This window comes from Mixophyes fleayi, chromosome 3, assembly GCF_038048845.1.
Source record: "Mixophyes fleayi isolate aMixFle1 chromosome 3, aMixFle1.hap1, whole genome shotgun sequence".
Taxonomy (NCBI): domain Eukaryota; kingdom Metazoa; phylum Chordata; class Amphibia; order Anura; family Limnodynastidae; genus Mixophyes; species Mixophyes fleayi.
Window position 1 is genome coordinate 70,416,869 of NC_134404.1, and position 20,598 is coordinate 70,437,466.

The following is a 20,598-nucleotide window of genomic DNA, read 5'->3' on the forward strand; positions in this document are numbered from 1 at the left end:
AAATACTCTTATAATTAGTGTAAATACAAGACAGCTTCTGAGAGGGGTGTCAGGGAGTTGAATCTTCAGTAAAGTCCCTTTTAATCAATCACAATATGTAGTTATTAATATCTCAAAGCGATGATTCATTTAAAGTTACTCATCTCACCTGATCACATATTATTCAATATAAATGTTTTCCACATGACCTTGTGAGATACGTTCAATTTACATCAGAGTGTGAACAGTTTCCATAACTATTATTCATGTATTATTAGTTGTTGTTACCTCATATATAGTTATAGGCGACAAAGTCATTTACATACTATTCCGCTGTGATATGTTATAATGGTCCCTTATTAAATAGCTATAATGTATGATTAAAACAAGTATTTGAGTGGCATTGCTAAACCTATATTGGTGAAACTAAACTGGTGTCTCACTATTATTTATTATCCTAATACAGCCTTAGGTAAACGGTCAGCCCATTAACAGCGATAAAAATAAATAACTATTTATTATTATGTATAATTATTATTTATTTATTATTATTATTTATTTATTATGATTCATTATTATTATTATTATTATTATTATTATTATTATTATTATTATTATTATTATTATTATTATTTAATTATTATTATATTATTATTATTATACATAATTACCATACAGAATTCAAGTCTTTTATAATCCATAACCGGCTCTATCAGTGCAGTTTGCTGATGTTTTATCAAAGGGTGAAATTTTTATTTTAAAACTGGAGATTTTTTTTTTATTTATTGTAAATTTTTCTCACACAATAAACAGACACTGACACTGTCCTAAGAGGGCAGAAATAAATTACATCATGAATTGTAAAGAAGAAGCCCAGTTGGGACACTTACAAAATATAAACAGGTAGAAGGGTTACGTAACAGTCAGCCAATGAAAAACCATAGATAGATGTAAGGGAATATGACAGTTTATATGGTAGTGAAAGAGGGGGAAGAAGGGAAAGAGGAGAGGAGGGGAGGGGGAGTTGAGACCAAGTCCGGGACAGGACTGTTGACAGGAAGAGGACCGATATATTCTGAGTTTGGTCAGGAGGTGGGTTGGGGCCAGTGTAAATGAACCAATATCCCCAAATTTGGGAAAATGTATGGGTTTTCTTATTGAGATACGCTGGAATTTTCTCCATGGACGCTAACTACCAGATTTTATTGAGACGTTGCTGTCTAGAAGGAGAGTCTGGATCTTTTCAGTGTTTCATGACCAGGCATCTGGCCCCGGTGAGAATCTGAACAAACAGTTTAAAACTGGAGATTTTTAACACGAAAAGAAGTCAATAATAATTTTCCATTCTGACTGACATGAAGCAAAACCAAACACAGTTGCTTAGTGTTCTTTGGCTCCTAATCATTTTGTCATATGATTGACAGACTGATTTGCCAATTTTAAGAGATCATTTATGATTCCCAAACTGTTGAAGAGCAGTGCAAGATTTGGTGGCATCACAATGCTCAATTTGTGCTGGTGCATCCAGATGTCTGACAAATGCATGGGTTTGTGGGGCACAATGGTGGCCTTTACATTGACTGTTGAGAACAGCTTGGAGGAATCAGGTTGAGGCAAGTATAGACTGCAACTAGTTTTGTGAATCCATGCAAGATTTGGTGCAAGTTTTTGCATTTTTAAGGGTGTTTCTTGCCTTGCAGAAAGGTGTACAGCCATTTCCACTCCAAGAAAAATACTTGAATTTTGGAAACTGGATGAGATGAATCGCAACTCAATAATGAAAATGGTGGATTCGAATCAACACTAGACTTACTTTTAGTTTAGTCACATCAGTCCCTGCTCCCAGTGACAAATACAATGTAATTTCCCTACCAGTCACTCACAAACCCTGTACACACATTGGCAAGTTTAGTTTGGAAATCAATTAACCTATCAATACCTGTGACAGGATGGACCTCCTATGTCACTCTGTCCATTGCTGCTGGGGACTGGCTGGGCCTGCCATGCCTCCGTTCCCTTTCTTTATCCCAAATTGCGCCCCTATAACCACAATAGGAGGGGCCTGCTACCACCAGTAGGCTCCTTCACCGGCACCTACGACCGCTACCTTTTGGGTAACTCTCGCTGCTAGAGTACCCCTTTGCTGGGCACCTGGGCTGGTAAACCTGACCTCTTGTCTTCAGATCAGGGTTGCTGTGGATGGTTCCCCCTGGCCTATCACACTGGTCAGAGCTGCAGGTAGCGGGCAGAGCGTTGGTACTGGATGCAGGGTTCCAACCCAAGAACAGCCAGATAATGGATTAGATTAGTCTAATTTGTAAGTCACAGGAATTACTGTATAGGTAAGCAGTCGTTAAAGCAGGATCTTGAAGCAGTGATGCTTTTTCAGCTCAAGTAGCCCTTATAAGGACAGTTACATACACTAGTTTAAGGTACTGGTGGTCTCCAGAAGTACAGATGGAATAACACTACAGTACATGGTCAAACAGTCCGCTTGTTATACAGATTTACACAGATATTTTTATTTTTATTGAAAGCCTGAAAAACGATCTTTCGTGTTCAAGTGTTCGATAAAAATTGCAAAAACCTAAAACTGTGCACAAGGGTGCAGTACATGGCCCTCCTCTAAAGGGGAAGGGCCTTAGTCCCCGACCCCGAACCAAAACGTCCCTTAGAGACAAGGGTCTTCAGACCCCCTTCGCCACAAGGCTAAGGGGATCCCTTTAGCCACAGGGATCCACCGAAGCTTCACCTAGGGTTCAGCAAATGGCCCAACCCCCGGAAGGGAGGGCAGATGATGGTTTCAGGGCCTCACAGCCCCCTTAGATCTTCGCGGACGTGGAGCCCGTGAGACCATACCCACATCCCTAAAATCCGTGGGGAAAATAACATAAAAGTGAAAGTGACCAAATGTGAAGAAAAATAAATAGGGTCACGTGGATACAGCCCCAGCCTGTCCCGATCTTCTGCCACTTTCTTAACTATTGCTTCTGCTATTAGCCCTAACCTATTCCTTGTTACCTGATATTGGATATTTGTCTCCTGCTCGGACCTCAATGAATGTTTTATCTGTCTCCAAATACCTGCAGCTTTACCTGACCAGTCTCTCTACTTGTTAGTTATCTCTCAATGTGTCTTCACCTTCTCCCTTCATTTGCCAGAAATGAGATCTTGGGTTGTAAACACCTAAATATCCCTGCTAAAGTCCTGGGGAACACAGGGAAAAACAGCTGCAACAGATGAGGTCCACTAATAGCGACTCTGGCAGTATCAGAGGTGCGGAGTATACGAACCCCTGGTTATCGCCAGGGACCCCCGCTAGGAGGTTTGGGTTTTGCTGCAGGTGGGTTCACAGGTCATGGTCTTCTGAGCTGACTCCAGGTGTGACGAGTATCAACAGCAAGAAGGGTCTGTTCAACATACCAGGGACTGGTACACAAACCGGCTGCTGGATGCTAAATCAGCAAACAGAAGGAGTGTCAGAACAACCAGGTATAAACAGTAGCAAAGAGCAGGCAGAATAGAAGTCAGGAACAGTCTGGGTCAGGATCCACAGGACTCAGCCACAACATGCACAAGGAATGCTGCAGTAAAGGTATGGAGCCTTACTCTGGCACAGGCCTGTGCACAGAGCAGGTTTCAATAGCAGAGCTGATGAATAGGGTGGGTCACAGGTCAGAACACATGACCTCAGGTTCAGAGTTGCTCTTAAAGGGTCATGCACCTTGTGTTGTACCGAGCAGGTTTGTGGTACAGGGTTCTGCGCCTGGAGCAAAGGAAAGAGTAGAGGGAGCGCCAGACAGCGTGTTTGAAAAGTAACAGCCGGACTCCGTGTGACAAGCGTGATCTTTAGTGTTTACAACAGGATTGAGTGGACACACATTAAACTATAACGTGCCATATGTATGAAGACAGGCCCAGCATAAGTCTAATCAATCAAACTCTAGGGGGTAAATGTATGAAAACTTGGGAAACTTCCCTTTACAATGCAGCACCGCTTGAAATTTAATCGCCGAACACGCTGAACACGCGGGTGTTGAAGAACCCGCACGTTCATACATTTACCACTAGGTCTTAACCCAGATGGTTCAAGAGTTGACCACTAGAGTTGGCTCACAGGTGGATACATCTAGATATCTTCCTCCAGCTGTGGCTTTGGTTCCTAAGCTAAATCTATATAACAATTTAACTGGAACTGTAAGTTGTTTATAAATTTAGTAAAATGTGTAAACTTTACTTCAGGTTCCAGGCACAGAAATTCTTGCGCTAAAGAAAAAAAAGTGGGGCTTGGCCTGGTTCCATAGAGCCCATCCTTCTCATCTCTGGACTTCAAAGTATTGGGTTTTTTATGCTGATAATGTTTCTTCTGCCAAAACCAACCTTAAGTCACTCAAACAAGGTTGTAGGACTGTGCAGGAAAACATTTTAGACTTATGATGCTGGCCCATGGACTGCAACTGGAATGACCCAGGCCTACACAGATAATTCCATCTAGAGCTAAATGATATTGTGTTTCAGTGTGCTTATCAAGATCTAATTATTCCAACATAGTATACTGACACACCTTGTTTAATGAAAATAAACCTATAATGTACTCATTGTGATGTTATCCAGATAGCTTCAATCAGAATACTACCATTTTTCTGAGCTGAATCTTGTCAACAATATAATTTGCCAAACATGAAAGGATTTTCATGATGATAAAGTTAATTTACAAACATCAGTCCTCTTAAAATAATTCACTGTTAAAGTGAAAAAAGTACACTTTTAAATATAAAGAAATTATTGTAATCTGTATGGCAGATCCATTGTCACTTCACATGGCACTTGCTCCCATCCCTACATACTCTGTGCTATTAAATATCTTGTAATTGCAGATATCATCACTATCAACAGAATTTGACATCTAAAAACGGAAACACCAATGGTCATTATCATCATCATCATTTATTTCTATAGCGCCACTAATTCCGCAGCGCTGTACAGAGAACTCATTCACATCAGTCCCTACCCCATTGGAGCTTACAGTCTAAATTTCCTAACACACACAGACATAGGGAGAGAGACTAGGGTCAATTTGATACCAGCCAATTAACCTACCAGTATGTTTTTGGAGTGTGGGAGGAAACTGGAGCACCTAGAGGAAACCCACGCAAACACAGGGAGAACATACAGACTCCGCACAGATAAGGCCATGGTTGGGAATTGAACTCATGACCCCAGTGCTGTGAGGCAGAAGTGATAACCACTTAGCCACCGTGCTGTTATTATGATTTCATAATGTGGCCGTGCGTCGAAAAGTGGCCAGTGCCAACCACTAAGGGAGGCTTAAAAATACTGCTAGCCCCTTCCTGCCATTTGTTCCCTCCTTATAGCCCCCTTTTATCTCCTGATCTATCGCTTCCTCCATCCACGTGTTTCTGTTACTCACATACCTCTGTGGCTCACCACGTGCAGTTCAGCTGGTAAGTCAGTAAACAGGGGAGGCTCAGAGAGGGGGAACTTATATATTGTACCAATATAATAGACATGTGAAACTTTATTATATAGACTATTATTTGTTTATGTTATATGATATTTTTGCTTCTCAACCAAAATGTGAAAAACAAGTGGGTGGCATGGCTATGGGGACAAGATTTCCCTTATGTCAGTATGGTAGATTGTAAATAAATGTTTTCCTAAGTAGGCACCACTCAACTTAACTCGATTAGCTCAAGAACAATACAGTATAAAAGCATTGCTTTAGCGGAAATTTATCGCTGACAAGGTTATACTTTTTATGGCTAAAGAGCAGAAATGTCATTACATGTCAATGTCAATAAAAACCTATATTACTATATTTGAACAGAGCTGTAGACACGATAATCTGACTCCAGGAACCAGCTGTCTGGAAAACAACAAGGAAATGATTGTGTTGTAATCTCCACCGGACATTCACCACTGCATTGTGAGTACTGAGTATTTCTTACCTTGTTTTACTGGTTTATGGCGTCTGTGTGGTGGTATTGGTGTATAACCCCTGGACATCCCAAAGCTTGCATCCCAGGCTTCCCAGTATACATTGGGCAGTTAAACAGACAGGAGCCCTGTATCTACAGGTGTTGTCAATATTTTAATATAACTCTTTAGGATATTTTTTTGCTTGAAAATGACAACTATTTAATTAACAAAATTTAACACCACATTTCTTACAATAAGGACTAATTAAACAAAAATTTGAAACAACAGAATAGATGAATAGTTTCTAAAATATGAGACATTTTATAAAATATGAAGCTAATGTTATAATAATATTGACTATATTTCAGTTCACTTTCCACACACCTTCCACATGTAAATAAAATATAAACATGACAAGAACTTTTCATCAGCTTCCATTCCAATAGGACACTTCCCTTTTGAGATCTGAACAACTAGAACTGGTCTATTGAAAGTTAAGAGTTCAGTCTACTCCATGACTTTGGATAGTTTAGGTGGAGTGCATGCTGCATTTTAATCTCGAACAACAAACCCACATTGATTTGGTGGCTGTAGGGATTAAAGCGCATATTGCCATATTAAAGTACATCAATTAGACTTGTGTGTAAGCATGACTGATCAATGGAGATATAAAATTTAACCAAGTCTGATTGTCATGCAAAAAGAAAATACTCCTGTAAACAGCACTAAGTATTTACTAAACATGTTGACACATACAATGGAATATCACAATTACTCTGGTAAGTGCTGAAGCTGACAGCACTAAACTAAAAGTGTGCAACCAGTAGGTTACTACCTATTTCTTTTGGGGCTCCAGAATTATGGCACACTGACACATGAGGTCAGAGAACAATGCAACACTGCTACATGGGTTCCAAGATCAATGGCACACTGACACATGGGTCCGAAAACAATGGCACACTGGTACATGGATTCCAAGATCAATGGCACACTGACTCATGGGGTCCAAGAACAATGGCACACTGACGTGAGATCCTAGAACAATGGCCCACTGACACCTGGGATCCCAGAACAATGGCTCACTGACATATAGGGTCCCAGAACAATGGCTCACTGACACGTGGGTTACCTAGGACAATGGCTCACTGACACGTGGGTTACCTAGGACAATGGCTCACTGACATGGGGAGCAACTGTAAAAATGTCTGTAATATGCAGTAAACATTAAATACACCCAAATAAATGCTTTTCTAGTAAAAAACAAAACATTTTTTATTTTATTTTTTTTAAATGTCCATGTACAATCATAAATGACTATGATAATGACATATAACATTATTGGAAGATATTTTTTTTTTTCTGTGCGCACTTTTGAGATTTTATATTCCCCATAGGTATTGTACGTATCCTGCTGTGTCTGGTCTAGTATAGCAGAATACAGCTACACCTGTAGTCATCACCACACGAATCTTTAGATCTGTTCCTTGTTGACTTCGGGAGTGAGCAGAGCCGATTTGCATGCGGTTTCACCATGCGCTCAGTATGACTCAGGCCCTATATTTGTTTTATCATACTCCTATCGAAAAGTGTACTCTGCAACTATTTGCTCAGTTGCTACTAATTTATAGAAATTTTAAAACCTATATCCCAGAAGTCTATATCCCATAAGTTTGAGACTTTAGGGTTTTGTTACATGCATGGTGATGTCCCTCTTTAAGAAGGAGGTCACATGACCTCAAATAAGAACATTTCAAGAACATGCTAGATTCATGCCACTTCTCCATACTTCCCAGCATTTTATATAGGGACACTCAAAGTGTATAAAGGCGCTGTTTTGTTTTCTTTATCCAACAGCTACAATCACCAAAAAATGGTAAAAGCCATACACATGGACATCCTTTAGTTGCATCTGTCCTCCATTCTGCTATGTGACCAGTGAACGTAGAAGAGGTATAGTAACATTGAGATCATTGATCAGTATGAAGAGACAGGGCAAAGTGAGTGATGCAGCAGGGACAATGGAAAGTAGAGCCTGTCACAGTTCATCATCTACTTTGAGTCCATCTCTCTTCCATTCACCACTCAAAAAAGTACCAGAGAAAAACTAAAATTAAATGAGTAAAAAATAGAAATATTTGTCCTTCCCTGTGTTGTATTCATTTACTGCTGCATTTTTTGTTGCATTTGTTGTTTTTGTTTTTTATGTTTTTATTGTCATTTCAAAATAAAACGTTTTAAAACAAAAAATAGAAATAGATAGAAAAAAATACTTAAGAAATGTTTTCATTTGTGGTGGTTCTGCCATCTCCAGCTGGGATGGGGATATCGATATGATAACAGCGGTGGTCCCAGGACTATCGTCAGAGATAGTCCTCACAGTCCCTGGGGCTTTGGTAAATCATCATCATCATCATTAGCAGCTATTTATTTAACTCCACTAATTCCGCAGCGCTGTACAGAGAACTCACTCACATCAGTCCCATTGGAGCATACAGTCCAATTTCCCTAACATACACAGACCCAGAAGGACAATTAAATAGCAGTTTTTGGAGGGTAGGAGTAAAGCGGAGCATGCGGAGGAAACCCACGCTAAATCCAGGGCTTTTCTCCCTATAATAAATAGTCCCCTTAATGTGGCGCTTGATGGAACGTGTGTTCTCTACCATTCCCTCTGCTCTGGCTCTATCCATGCAATGCTTATAGCAGTGAGATAAGGACATAAAAACATTGGTAGACGTGTATAACTATAGACAGTCAGTCGGGACAGTACCCTCGGGATCAAACAAGTTGCATTAGGTAGAGAGATTAGAAGCATCAGCAGCTATTATTTCAGTAAGTCTTGTTCAAACGTTAATGAATCAAATTAAACAAAGCTCATTACCGCTACTCATTCATTTCATGTGCTTAGTAATGTCTCCTGGCAGCTTTCACTGAGCTTTTTGCTCTTTCTTATACACCTAGTAAGGTGGTTACACTTCCCCGCAGATAGAGCCGCTGCAGTAGCGGGCACGTCTGCCTCGTACCCCAGCACACAGACTTCTCTCTCTATTTTTGCTGACGGATAATCCCACAGAAGCAGCTGACTTCTAGGCACACTGAAGCTAGCAGCTGACTAGCAGAAGGACTGATCTGAGATAAAATGCAGACTGAAGCACAGACAGCCAGTTCACTCTCAGCATTTCATATCATTAGAAGGTTTTCAGCTGTCAGCCAGATCACATAATCAGGTTCTGTGTGCTTAACTCCTCTTAACCCTTTGTGCATGGACCTGAACTGCAGTAAGGCTGGTTTTGGCCCATGAAAGCCCGCAGGGAACAAAATTGCACCCGATGTGGGACCATTTACACATATTGCCTGTGAAGTAGAATATAGGTTTTAATTATTTCATCAAAATGTTAAATAATAACTTAAGGGTCAATTTATGGCCCACCGCAAAAATGTAACGTACATTATCATCCATTAACGCAGCATTTTGCTGCAATAGGTGATGTACTGTGGCCATTTATCAAAACAGTCATGTCAGGACAGCACATCCAATAAGATTCTGTCCGACGATGACTCCATTTTATTTACATCTCTGGGTTCTGACCCGGAGTCCTTACCACGCATACACACCCTGGGGCTGCGCATGCACAGTTGCCAAGTCCGTTAATCAACGCAGGGGAGACCACATAGGCTATTGGGGAGGGATCCTAAGATCTCTCTCCTGCGATGCTCTTCCTATAGGACTGAACGGCTAAAGTCATCTTCAGATGGCGTTAACCATTGGGGTCAAACTCCCAAAAGCTACATTTTTCGGAGCTTGAAAAATTTGCCCAGACCGCAGTCCCCATTAAAAATTATGGGGAATGCAGTATTTTATGGTACTTTGCCTAATGCAGGAGATATCTCTGATATCTCCAGCATTAGGCTTTTGTTAAATTGCCAAGATACTTATAATTGCCATTTCTACATGGTTTAAGGCTTGATAAATAGGAGCCTTAATTTTTTACATAATATTACCTAGTTTAGCAATATTGCGCCATTTTTAGATCTCCCTGTTTTAGCCTATGTGTTTCATGCATTAGGTCGACCAAAATACTGCAAACAGCATTCAGATCTAGACCTCATCTCCAGGGGTGTGCAATACATACATGTGCAAGCTCCTACTGTCAGCTACGTCTTCTTGTACACTATGGGCTTGATTCATTAAAGCATGCAAAACGAACATACTGTGCGTTTTTGTTTTTTTTCTAAATTGGGCATCCAAATGACTGTATTAACAAGGAGCAGATGTAAATGTGTCTGTTATTGAATTCGGATCTGGGTGCTCTCTCCTCTAATAGGTAATACACTGCGGGACACATCCACTTCATATGTGGAATATAAAGTCTCAAAAGAGCACACAGCAAAAAAAAACAACTATTAACGTCCCTGTTCATTTTTTTTCTCCTTCATATAAAATACATTTATTATGATGTTATGAATGTCTACTGTACGTAAAATGCATTTTTACAGTTGCTCCAAATTGCAGACACATGTTCTAGCATACACCCACAACCGTCATCACTAGTAATCAGCACTCAGATTAGCCCTGTAGCTGACGCAAATGATACAACAGAATAAACTTACCGTTGAGATGCCCAAAACTTGAACTGGACGCTGCTGCATGCACTCGAGCGTGGCATGCCCTTACTGTACATTGACTATGTGCATACACCCAATCCCCTCCCCGTGCTGCCCATGAAATCGTAGACTGTAATAAGGGTCCTTTGCGCTCAAGGATTAATTGGATGTTGCTGCGTTCAATGGCGTATGGTCTGGTTCTGGGAATGCGCAAATCGATTTTATGCAAAATATGGCACAAATCGGAATTTATGTTCCTTAATGATTGAGGCCCCTTCAGTCCACCTCTACAGACACAGGAGACGGCAAATTTCTGCGCATGTGCAGTAGAACAAAGCAGATTTTTTTTGCCCCACAGTTGAACTTACATCCTACTGTAAATCAGGCTCTTGGTGAACAGTGAGAATTTTCCAACGACCTATCTTTAAAATCTGGAACTGTTGATATCTAAGGAGCATGCAAGAGATGGCTTGGAAACATTTAGGGCTATTGTACTGCCAGCGCATAATGTTTAATTTATTTGTAGAAATCATAGTGCTTAATACATTGCTTTTCCATTACCATTAGACTGAAGAGCACAAGAGTACTGCAGATTAATTCTCAAAGCCAGGGAGATAAACAAACAGCAATGAACATGAAAGAAGGCTGGCCAGGCACACAAGCTTAATGTTTTTCTGTTTATGCACAGGATTTACAGGATGCTTAAATGACAACCATAGCATATATCTAATATATCTGTTTTCCATTATTTTCAGACATTTACAGAACAGAAGTGTTGTCTACATACAGTGGAATCATCCATTTGTTTGGCTGATATTACTGTACCCCTCCAATTTAGTAAGAGCTCCCATGAGGTTTTCATTAATTCCCAGTGAATGGATGCATTCTCCCAATAATTGGTTCAGTCCACAAAATGTCTGCCCTCTGTGTGTGTGTGTGTGTGTGTGTGTGTAAATGCTTAAGGGAATTATTCTTATATATTTTGGGGATAGGCTAGAGATACAGATATACCTGAAACGGCATCTTGGAGGCCGTGACTAGCTCATATTCAGGGGAGGATATTTAATGCAGTTATAGGTGTTGTAATAGACTCTCCAGGAGACATTTACAAGAGTGAGGTATACCACTGATTAGCATGCTTTGTTCATTTGCTCCTTTAATCTATCCAAAGCACAAATAAGTTCACAACCCAAAGTGCAAAGATTCCAGACTCCAGTTACTTGACCTTGAATATCTCCCTAAGCTCTACCTTTAGGGGCCGACCTGTGGACCACGACCTGCGAGCCTCTGTAGCTAAGCCCATCCCGCCTTGCGCAGTCCTTGGTGAACACCAGGGGGTTCGTTAGACTCCGCACCACAGTCCAGCCAGCGCTAATCTAGAGTTGGGCAAGTATCCCATCAATTCCGTTACACACAGTGACAGGATGGACTACCTATGACACCCTGTCTGTTGTTGCCGGGAACCGGCTGGGCTTACATTGCCACCGTCCTCTTTCGTTATTCCGAATATGCCCCTCCTGCCGCAGTGGGAGGGGCCTGCTGCCACCACTGAGCTCCTTCTATGGCACTCAGACCCATGTTCCTTCTGAGTAACTGACGTTGCTAGTGTACCTCGTTGTTGGTGCACCTGGGCTGGTACTTCTGACCTTTCACTATAGATCAGGGTTGCTGTGGATGGATCTCCCCCTGGCCCATCACACTAACCAGGTCTGCATGGGTAGCAGGCAGAGTGGTGGTACTGGAAAAGCTTGGGTCCAAGCCTCAGAACAGCCGGAGAGCGGATTAGATTTTGGGTCTAATCTGCAGATTACAGAAATACAGCTGTCACAGGCACTAGGAGTCTTTGCCCAGGATATCACCAGATGATGTTCTTACCAGAGTAATATAGCTGGTACTATGGTCCTCTGGTAGCAGGGTGACAACGGAACAGGAGAATCAGCAGATGGTGAGAGAATGCTCAAGGAAAGTCTATGACTAGCAGCAACTGGTAATGAGTAGATGAATGTACACGAGGAACCAGATGGACAAGGAAACGTGAGGAGAGTCAGTGGTCTGTGTACAGCAAGTTGTACCACTGCTATAGTGAGGAGGAATGTCCAGGAGTAGAGAGGAGGTAGTGAGAGTCAGTGGTCTGCGTATAGCAAGTTGTACCACTGTCTATAGTGAAGGAATGGATTCCAGGTGCAAGTAGGTAACGGGGAAGTCAGTGGTCTGCGTACAGCAAGTTGTACCACTGCTTATGTGAGAGGATACTCAAAACTGGTGCCAATGGGAAACAGGAGTCAGTGGTCTGCGTCAGTAAGTTGTACCACTGCTATATATATGTGAGGTGGGGCACGAGGAGATGAATGTAATGCAGAGAATACACGGGGCACACGGAACTTGATCCCACGATGATATCCACAATACAATAATAACTGACAAGCGCTGCTTGAAGTATACAAAGTCACTAGAGCGATCCAGGTAATAGGAAACAAAGTCAATAGTAACAATAGCTTCAGTAGATAGAAGACTCCGGAGATGAACACAACACAGTCCAGATGGATATGCAATACAATAGCAAAGTCAATGGAAAGTATGCATACCGCGATTCAGGAGAGCAGGCTGTCAAGGAGACGTGCAGGGATACCTGAACGGCTGAACGCCGGCAGGAGGAGAGACCACTGGAGGATGGAAGCGGTAATCAGGTTGGTGCAGCGCACGGAAGGTAACCGGTAATCAACGGAGCAATACTCAGGAAGCAGTAGTAAGTAAAACTGGAAACATGATGAACACGGGAGAGTTGAGGCTGTCTGGAATCCGGCAGAGTAGCGGAGGCAGCGGAGGGGAGGAACGCTGAACACAGGAGAGCAGAGGCGGTCTGGAATCTGGCAGTAGTAGTGAAGGCAGCGGAGGGAAGACACGCTGAACACAGGAGAGTAGAGACGTTCTGGAATCCGGCAGCAGTAGCAGATAGGAATCAGTGGAGAGCTGACACGCTGAACACAGGAGAGTTGAAGCGGACTGGAATCCGTCAGCAGTAGCAGATAGGAATCAGCTGAGTGCAGACACGATGAACACAGGAGAGTTGAAGTGGTCTGGAAACCACAATCGTAGTAGACAGGAATCAGCTGGAGCTGAATACACGAGGAAACACAGGAACACCTTCAGAGGCTCATGTGAAATGAGACTCCAAGATCAGGCACCCAGGTAATGATCACAGGTGGTTTAAATAGGGAGTGTTGCCTGATCATCCAATCAATTAAAAGCAACAGGTACTGAAGGTTTCATAAGAGCTGCACATGCGCAGACCCTCAGGATGGCAGACGGCCATGGTTCCTGAACACAGGAGAAATGGCACTCACAGTCCGGTGAGTGACAACAGCAATATTGAAGATGTTTTCAAGCAGGTCTTGAAGCAAAATGTTTACTTGCTCTCACACTGGTGGAAGGTACCAGTGTGATCAGGTCAGATGAAAATCAAAGAATACATTACATGCTCAAACAGCTCATCTTTTATACAGTTCAGATACAGGCTATTTTTAGCATTAGGATGTACTCTATTTACACAAATATGGATTTACATGCATTGGAAAGCCAGCCATATTTACACTTATATGTGAAATTCTAGAAACAATGTGATGTCCTGCATCTGGTTTTCAGATGCAGAGAATCCAGGAGCCAGTCTTAATGAAAAGTTCCTGCCTTCAATGTTGGACCTTAACATATCAAAAGATCTAATTAGCACGGGGCCTTTCTTCAGACTGTTCGGAATACATATTCACACAGAACAACAAAAAACAAAAACAAGCCACTTTCCCACATCACAATACACAAAAGGCTTTGTAAACAAATGCTCATTGTATCAGATATATACATCAGAAATAGGCATATGCTATAGCAAGGTTAAACAAGAGACAAATTTCTTTCCTTGGTCTCAGAAATTAAAGATTTCCCTAAATCAAAACATACACAATATTAAAAATAAGTGCATTGGTAATTTATATAAATCAGCGGCCTGCGCTATTTCCTTTAAATAAATTCATACCAAAAGTTATTTATCAGTGATCCAGTCACACCCATACCCCCTCCTACCCCTGTCACATGACGTGTCCTCCAATCGGACAGATTCAAAAAGTTGGCAAGTATGCACTATGACATAATTGCCAACTTTGGAGATCACCCCTCCGGGAGATCTCCAAAGTTGGCTTTGTCTTGGGGGGCGTGGCCACGATAATGGCATCATTTGGCCTCGCCCCTCTACTATGCAATATAAATTTTAGCCTATTATAGTAGGAGGCGGGGCCAGGATGATGCGATTAGCCCCAGCCACTTCACCAACGAAGCAGGCACGATGCAGGAGATTGCCCTGCTCTCCCGGGAGTCCGGGGGAGTTCCAAAAAATTCTAGAGACTCCCGGACATTCTGAATGAGTAGGCAACTATTCATTATGACAAATGGCAGGCACTGGCTGGAGATCCATTTTTCGAACCCCAGACTGAGATCCTTGTGACCCTGGATAAATGTATTCGTCTCCCAGTGTCTCAAACAAAAATAAGGTTGTAGTCTGAATTAGGGAAGCCCTGACTGACCAACTCTTCTCTGAAAAAACGAAGGGGTTTATTAATCAAAGAGCAGTATTCAGCGGCAAAAGTTCTTTTTTTCACTTCGCCTCCACATAATTGAGTTCCTACCAGCCATAACCCCACTGGTGCTAACCTTAACAGCACTAAGGGGCATATTCAATTGTTAGCGAGTTTTGAAGTTCGAGCGCGTTAAGTCATTTTTTTTGTTTTTTTCCTTATTTTCGAGCGCGGAAACTTCTCGCGCAATTCAAATCTTTTTTTTTTTTTCACCGAAACGGTCTTCTCGCGCTCCAAACGTTTGTCAATGTTAAAGTATAGGCTGGATGCGAACCCTCAGCGGAAAAAGCTATTCAATTGTTTTTTAACGCTGTGGGTTAAACAGGCTAATCTGCTGTTTCATCTCGCACCTCCTTGGTCTGCTCAAAGAAAGAAAAGAAAAATTTAAGTTAAGAAAAATAGAAATTAAACTGAAAAAATAGGTGTAAAAGTTCATTAAAATAACATGAAAACTAAAAAATAGTACTATTTTTTTTAAAAAAATAACAGTGTAATAATTAATAAATTTTTCAAAGTTCCCCCTTTAAAAAAATCCATTAGTGGTGCAGTCCTATATGTATTTAAACTTTATTATTTTTTTTTATCTTATTTTTTTTTGGGGGGGGGGGGTGGTTGTGCCTGACCTCAGTCAAAATTGTGAAAAGTAGCATGTTATTTATTTATTTTTTAAAACCAAAAGCGTTTGCTCCCCACTCTATTTAGTCTTAACCCTCGTGCTGGCAGACTATTGCTATGTGTGTTAAAATTTTTGAAAATTTTTGCGTAGGGTTCCCCCTATTTTAATTAGACCATCGCTAGGCAAACCAGCCGGGGTGATAGGCACTATAGCAGGGGGGGGGGGGGAAACACAGTTTGGGTCCCACGGCCATAATGACTAAACACCCACAGACTGTTCAGCGCTGGCCTGGATTCCCTAGGGAGTGTGGTCCGCTGAAAAATGTAAGCGGGACACCCCCCTAGGGACACCCAGGCCAGTGCCGATAGCACTAGGGCTCTTCCTACTACCCCTGGGCTGTGGGTAGTAGGGTAATAAATGGGGATTTTGTTTGAAAAAAACCCAAAAAAAAAACACAATTTTGATTTGTGGAACTATATGTCCCAGCCAGCCATGTTGGCCTAAATAGTGTGGGCATGCTGCTACTTGTCTAGCTACAAGCACCAGTGTACCCATGGCACCCAGGGCATGTTGGCACTTGTAGAACCACAAGTGCCAACATGCTCTTACACCCACGGCTGGCTGTGATCTGTAGTTCCACAAAGCAAAATGTTAAATAAAAGCACAACACCCTCATTCCAACCACAAATCTTTATTAAAAATAATAAAACTCCAAGAAATACAGTAAACACCCTCATGTACACCATAGATTTTTATTAAAAACAAAAAAAAACCATGGACGAAATCCTCAGTTTTCTGATGCTTTACTTACACACACTCATTTACGCAAAGTCCCAACAAATATTTGTACCTTCCAAATGCCCGGCTTGCCCACTGTCCCACAAATATTTGTACCTTCTGTCCATGCTTGGCCAGTGTTCAAGAAATGTTTGTAAATGGAAAAAAAATGTCCTGCTTGTAAAATCTTTAAATCTGCTGTCCTGGGGGAGGGGGAGGGAATTGTTGCTTGCAGTGCTGGGGCCCTTCTTGATTGCAGTGTAGGGGCCCAATCTCCTTTGTAGTGCTGGGGTCCTTCTTGATTGCAGTGTGGGGGCCAATTCTCTTGTGCAGTGCTGGGGTCCTTCTTGATTGCATTAATTTGCATTAATTTTTTATACTAAAATGGCTGCCTTAACCACTCTTCATTTCAAACTCGCTAGGACCAATAGTAGAGCACGAGGGGGTGGATGCAATGTTAACAATTGAATTGAGGGAGTTTTTTTTTTTTTAAAAAACGAGCACTCGAACAGGAAAAAACGAGCGCGGGATTTTTTTTTTTTTTCGAGGGCGGGATTTTCACCCGTCTCGCTAACAATTGAATATGCCCCTAAGTATCACTGGCATTTGCTGGCAAAGCCTCAACCAAGCTTTGTCTTGTGGATGCCTATTTATCAAGTATGATAGCCATACCTGTGCTGTTCTCTCCATCTCAAAATAGCATTAACCAAAGTGTAGTACGTTATAAGGAAATGTGAATTATATATATTTTTTTTTGGGGGGGGGGGGTGTCGTAGACAACATTAAATCACTTATATATTATATCTACCACAAAATCTATATGTAGAAAGACTTGTTTTTTTGTTTTATTTGTGTTTTTTTGCTTTTTCCAATAGCAGTGACTCAGATCCGGGCAACCAGTTCCAAACATGCACCTGGCCCCCCAATCTACCAAGTAAAGCAGAGTGGGGGCTTCTAGAGCAATAAGCAGCAATACAAATGACCTTTATTGCCTTTGTGAGACTATTAATAATTATAAAAAGCACTATATAAAAATAAATATATTATTACAACCTATATGTTTTATAGCTAATTACTTACCATATAATGCATCTAATCTTCACTCGCTTATAGTGACTGATCTGTCATTACTGTAGGTGGCCTATTTATGAATGAGAGATAATTCATTAAGGCATCTCCCAATCTATGAAGGGGTCATCCCTAGTTCCCATACTTGATAAACACCACAAGACAAAGCATGGGTGAGTTTCGCCAGGTTTCTCCATGGCAAAAGCTTTCATTTATCATCAGCCATTTATATAGCGCCACTAATTCCTCAGCGCTGTACAGAGAACTCCCTCACATCAGTCCCTGCCCCGTTGGAGCTTACAGTCTAAATTTCCTAACATACACATACAGACTAAGGTCAATTTAATAGCAGCCAATTAACCCACTAGCATGTTTTTGGAGTGTGGGAGAAAACTGGAGCAAACTCACAGAAACAATATACAAACTGCACACAGATTCTATTTTTGGGAATTGAACTCTTAACCCCTGTGCTCTGAGGCAGAAGTGCTAACCACTAAGCCACCATGCTGCCCATACAAGAAACCATTTATTTTAATAAGATTTGCCGCTTTATTCTTTTCTCCTTTTTTTTTAGCTATTTTTTATATTTTTGAACATTTTTTTTTTTTTTTTTTTTAGAATGTGGAACTGAAAGCCCGGACTTGGACTTCCAGTTCCACAGCGAGTGATGGGTCAGATACATCCAGAGCTGGCTGGTAAAGCCATAAGATTCCTCTTACCACTGCCAGTCAGTATTGCCGAGAACAGAGCATCACTCAGTTGTCCTCGCCGCATTTTATTTGTAGATTGCGGAAATACAAGATTTTCAGTTGCTGAGATAGAAAATATTTGGTAAATAGGCTTTATGGAGTTTGAGCTTTTTGCACTAGACAGATGTCAATAGTTTCCTGAGGTATCTAGTTTACTTCCCAACATTTAAAAGTGCAAAATCGGGACAAAACAGACCCCAGCCTCAATATTCCCCAACCACGCCGCACAAACCAAACCGTGTCCCAATCCATTAAGAGAAAGCGACGTCCACTTCATCCACATCAAAATCGGGACTTATGAGAGGCATGAGTTTAGTGTCTACTGCAAAGTGAAAATAGCGTTGTTGTATAAGTCAATATTTTTGTGTCAGGTTATAGATTTATCACTATCTATAGCTGGCAGAGTCTGTGAGCACCTAAGGGAAAAGGCAGAACTAAAAAGAAAAAAGAACAGAAGAGGCACTCCAGTCCCCAACTACCAATTATGGAAAAAATAATATATAATATAAAACTTCACTTTTATTTCATCATATTAAAATAACCAAAAAGCAGCGAAATATTAAAAATGTATAGATGTATATGTTGTGCATTAAAACCTAAATAGTACCCAACAGCGGCATAAGATACATATAATGGTAATATATTAAAGAGTAATTTGGGGCTGACTTCTAGATCTATGTATAGATCAAAGATCCAAAAATTCCTATGTCAAAAAGTAACTGTTAGGAGGATGAGATGAATATCATCCTCCCTTATTGATCTAAATAAAGTGCATTTTTACTAGAGATGGGCGGGTCCGGTTCTCCGAGAACCGAACCCACCCGAACTTTGGGTATCCGAGTACCGAGCTGAGCAGCTCGGTACTCTCCCGCCCATTCCGAATCCAAATCGAGGCCGAACGTCATTGTGACGTCGTCGGATCTCGGGACTCGGTTCTCGCGATACTTCAACTTTATAAATACACGCCTCCACAGCAATCCATCGCCATTTGACAGAGGGAGAGAGCAGGGTGTAGTCATAGGCTAATTAGAGCAGGGACAGAGAATACCATATTGTTCTTGCAATTGCTCTAACCAAAATCGCTAGTGCAGAGAGGAGGATAGAGGTTTATTATTTTTTCTTCATATTTGGCACTCCCCAGCGCTTTTGGGGTGTCCCCCATAATTGTGCATTAATATTTCTGGCTGTCAAAAGTCATATCTGTCAGCAGTATCTACTAAATAATTTGTAGCACACCTCAGTGTTTTTGGGGTGTCCTCCCTAATTGTGCATTAATATTTCTGGCTGTCAAAAGTCATATCTGTCAGCAGTATCTACTCAATAATTTTTAGCACTCCTCAGTGTTTTTGGGGTGTCCTCCCTAATTGTGCATTAATATTTCTGGCTGTCAAAAGTCATATCTGTCAGCAGTATCTACTCAATAATTTTTAGCACTCCTCAGTGTTTTTGGGGTGTCCTCCCTAATTGTGCATTAATATTTCTGGCTGTCAAAAGTCATATCTGTCAGCAGTATCTACTCAATAATTTTTAGCACTCCTCAGTGTTTTTGGGGTGTCCTCCCTAATTGTGCATTAATATTTCTGGCTGTCAAAAGTCATATCTGTCAGCAGTATCTACTCAATAATTTTTAGCACTCCTCAGTGTTTTTGGGGTGTCCTCCCTAATTGTGCATTAATATTTCTGGCTGTCAAAAGTCATATCTGTCAGCAGTATCTACTCAATAATTTTTAGCACTCCTCAGTGTTTTTGGGGTGTCCTCCCTAATTGTGCATTAATATTTCTGGCTGTCAAAAGTCATATCTGTCAGCAGTATCTACTCAATAATTTTTAGCACTCCTCAGTGTTTTTGGGGTGTCCTCCCTAATTGTGCATTAATATTTCTGGCTGTCAAAAGTCATATCTGTCAGCAGTATCTACTCAATAATTTTTAGCACTCCTCAGTGTTTTTGGGGTGTCCTCCCTAATTGTGCATTAATATTTCTGGCTGTCAAAAGTCATATCTGTCAGCAGTATCTACTCAATAATTTTTAGCACTCCTCAGTGTTTTTGGGGTGTCCTCCCTAATTGTGCATTAATATTTCTGGCTGTCAAAAGTCATATCTGTCAGCAGTATCTACTCAATAATTTTTAGCACTCCTCAGTGTTTTTGGGGTGTCCTCCCTAATTGTGCATTAATATTTCTGGCTGTCAAAAGTCATATCTGTCAGCAGTATCTACTCAATAATTTTTAGCACTCCCCAGT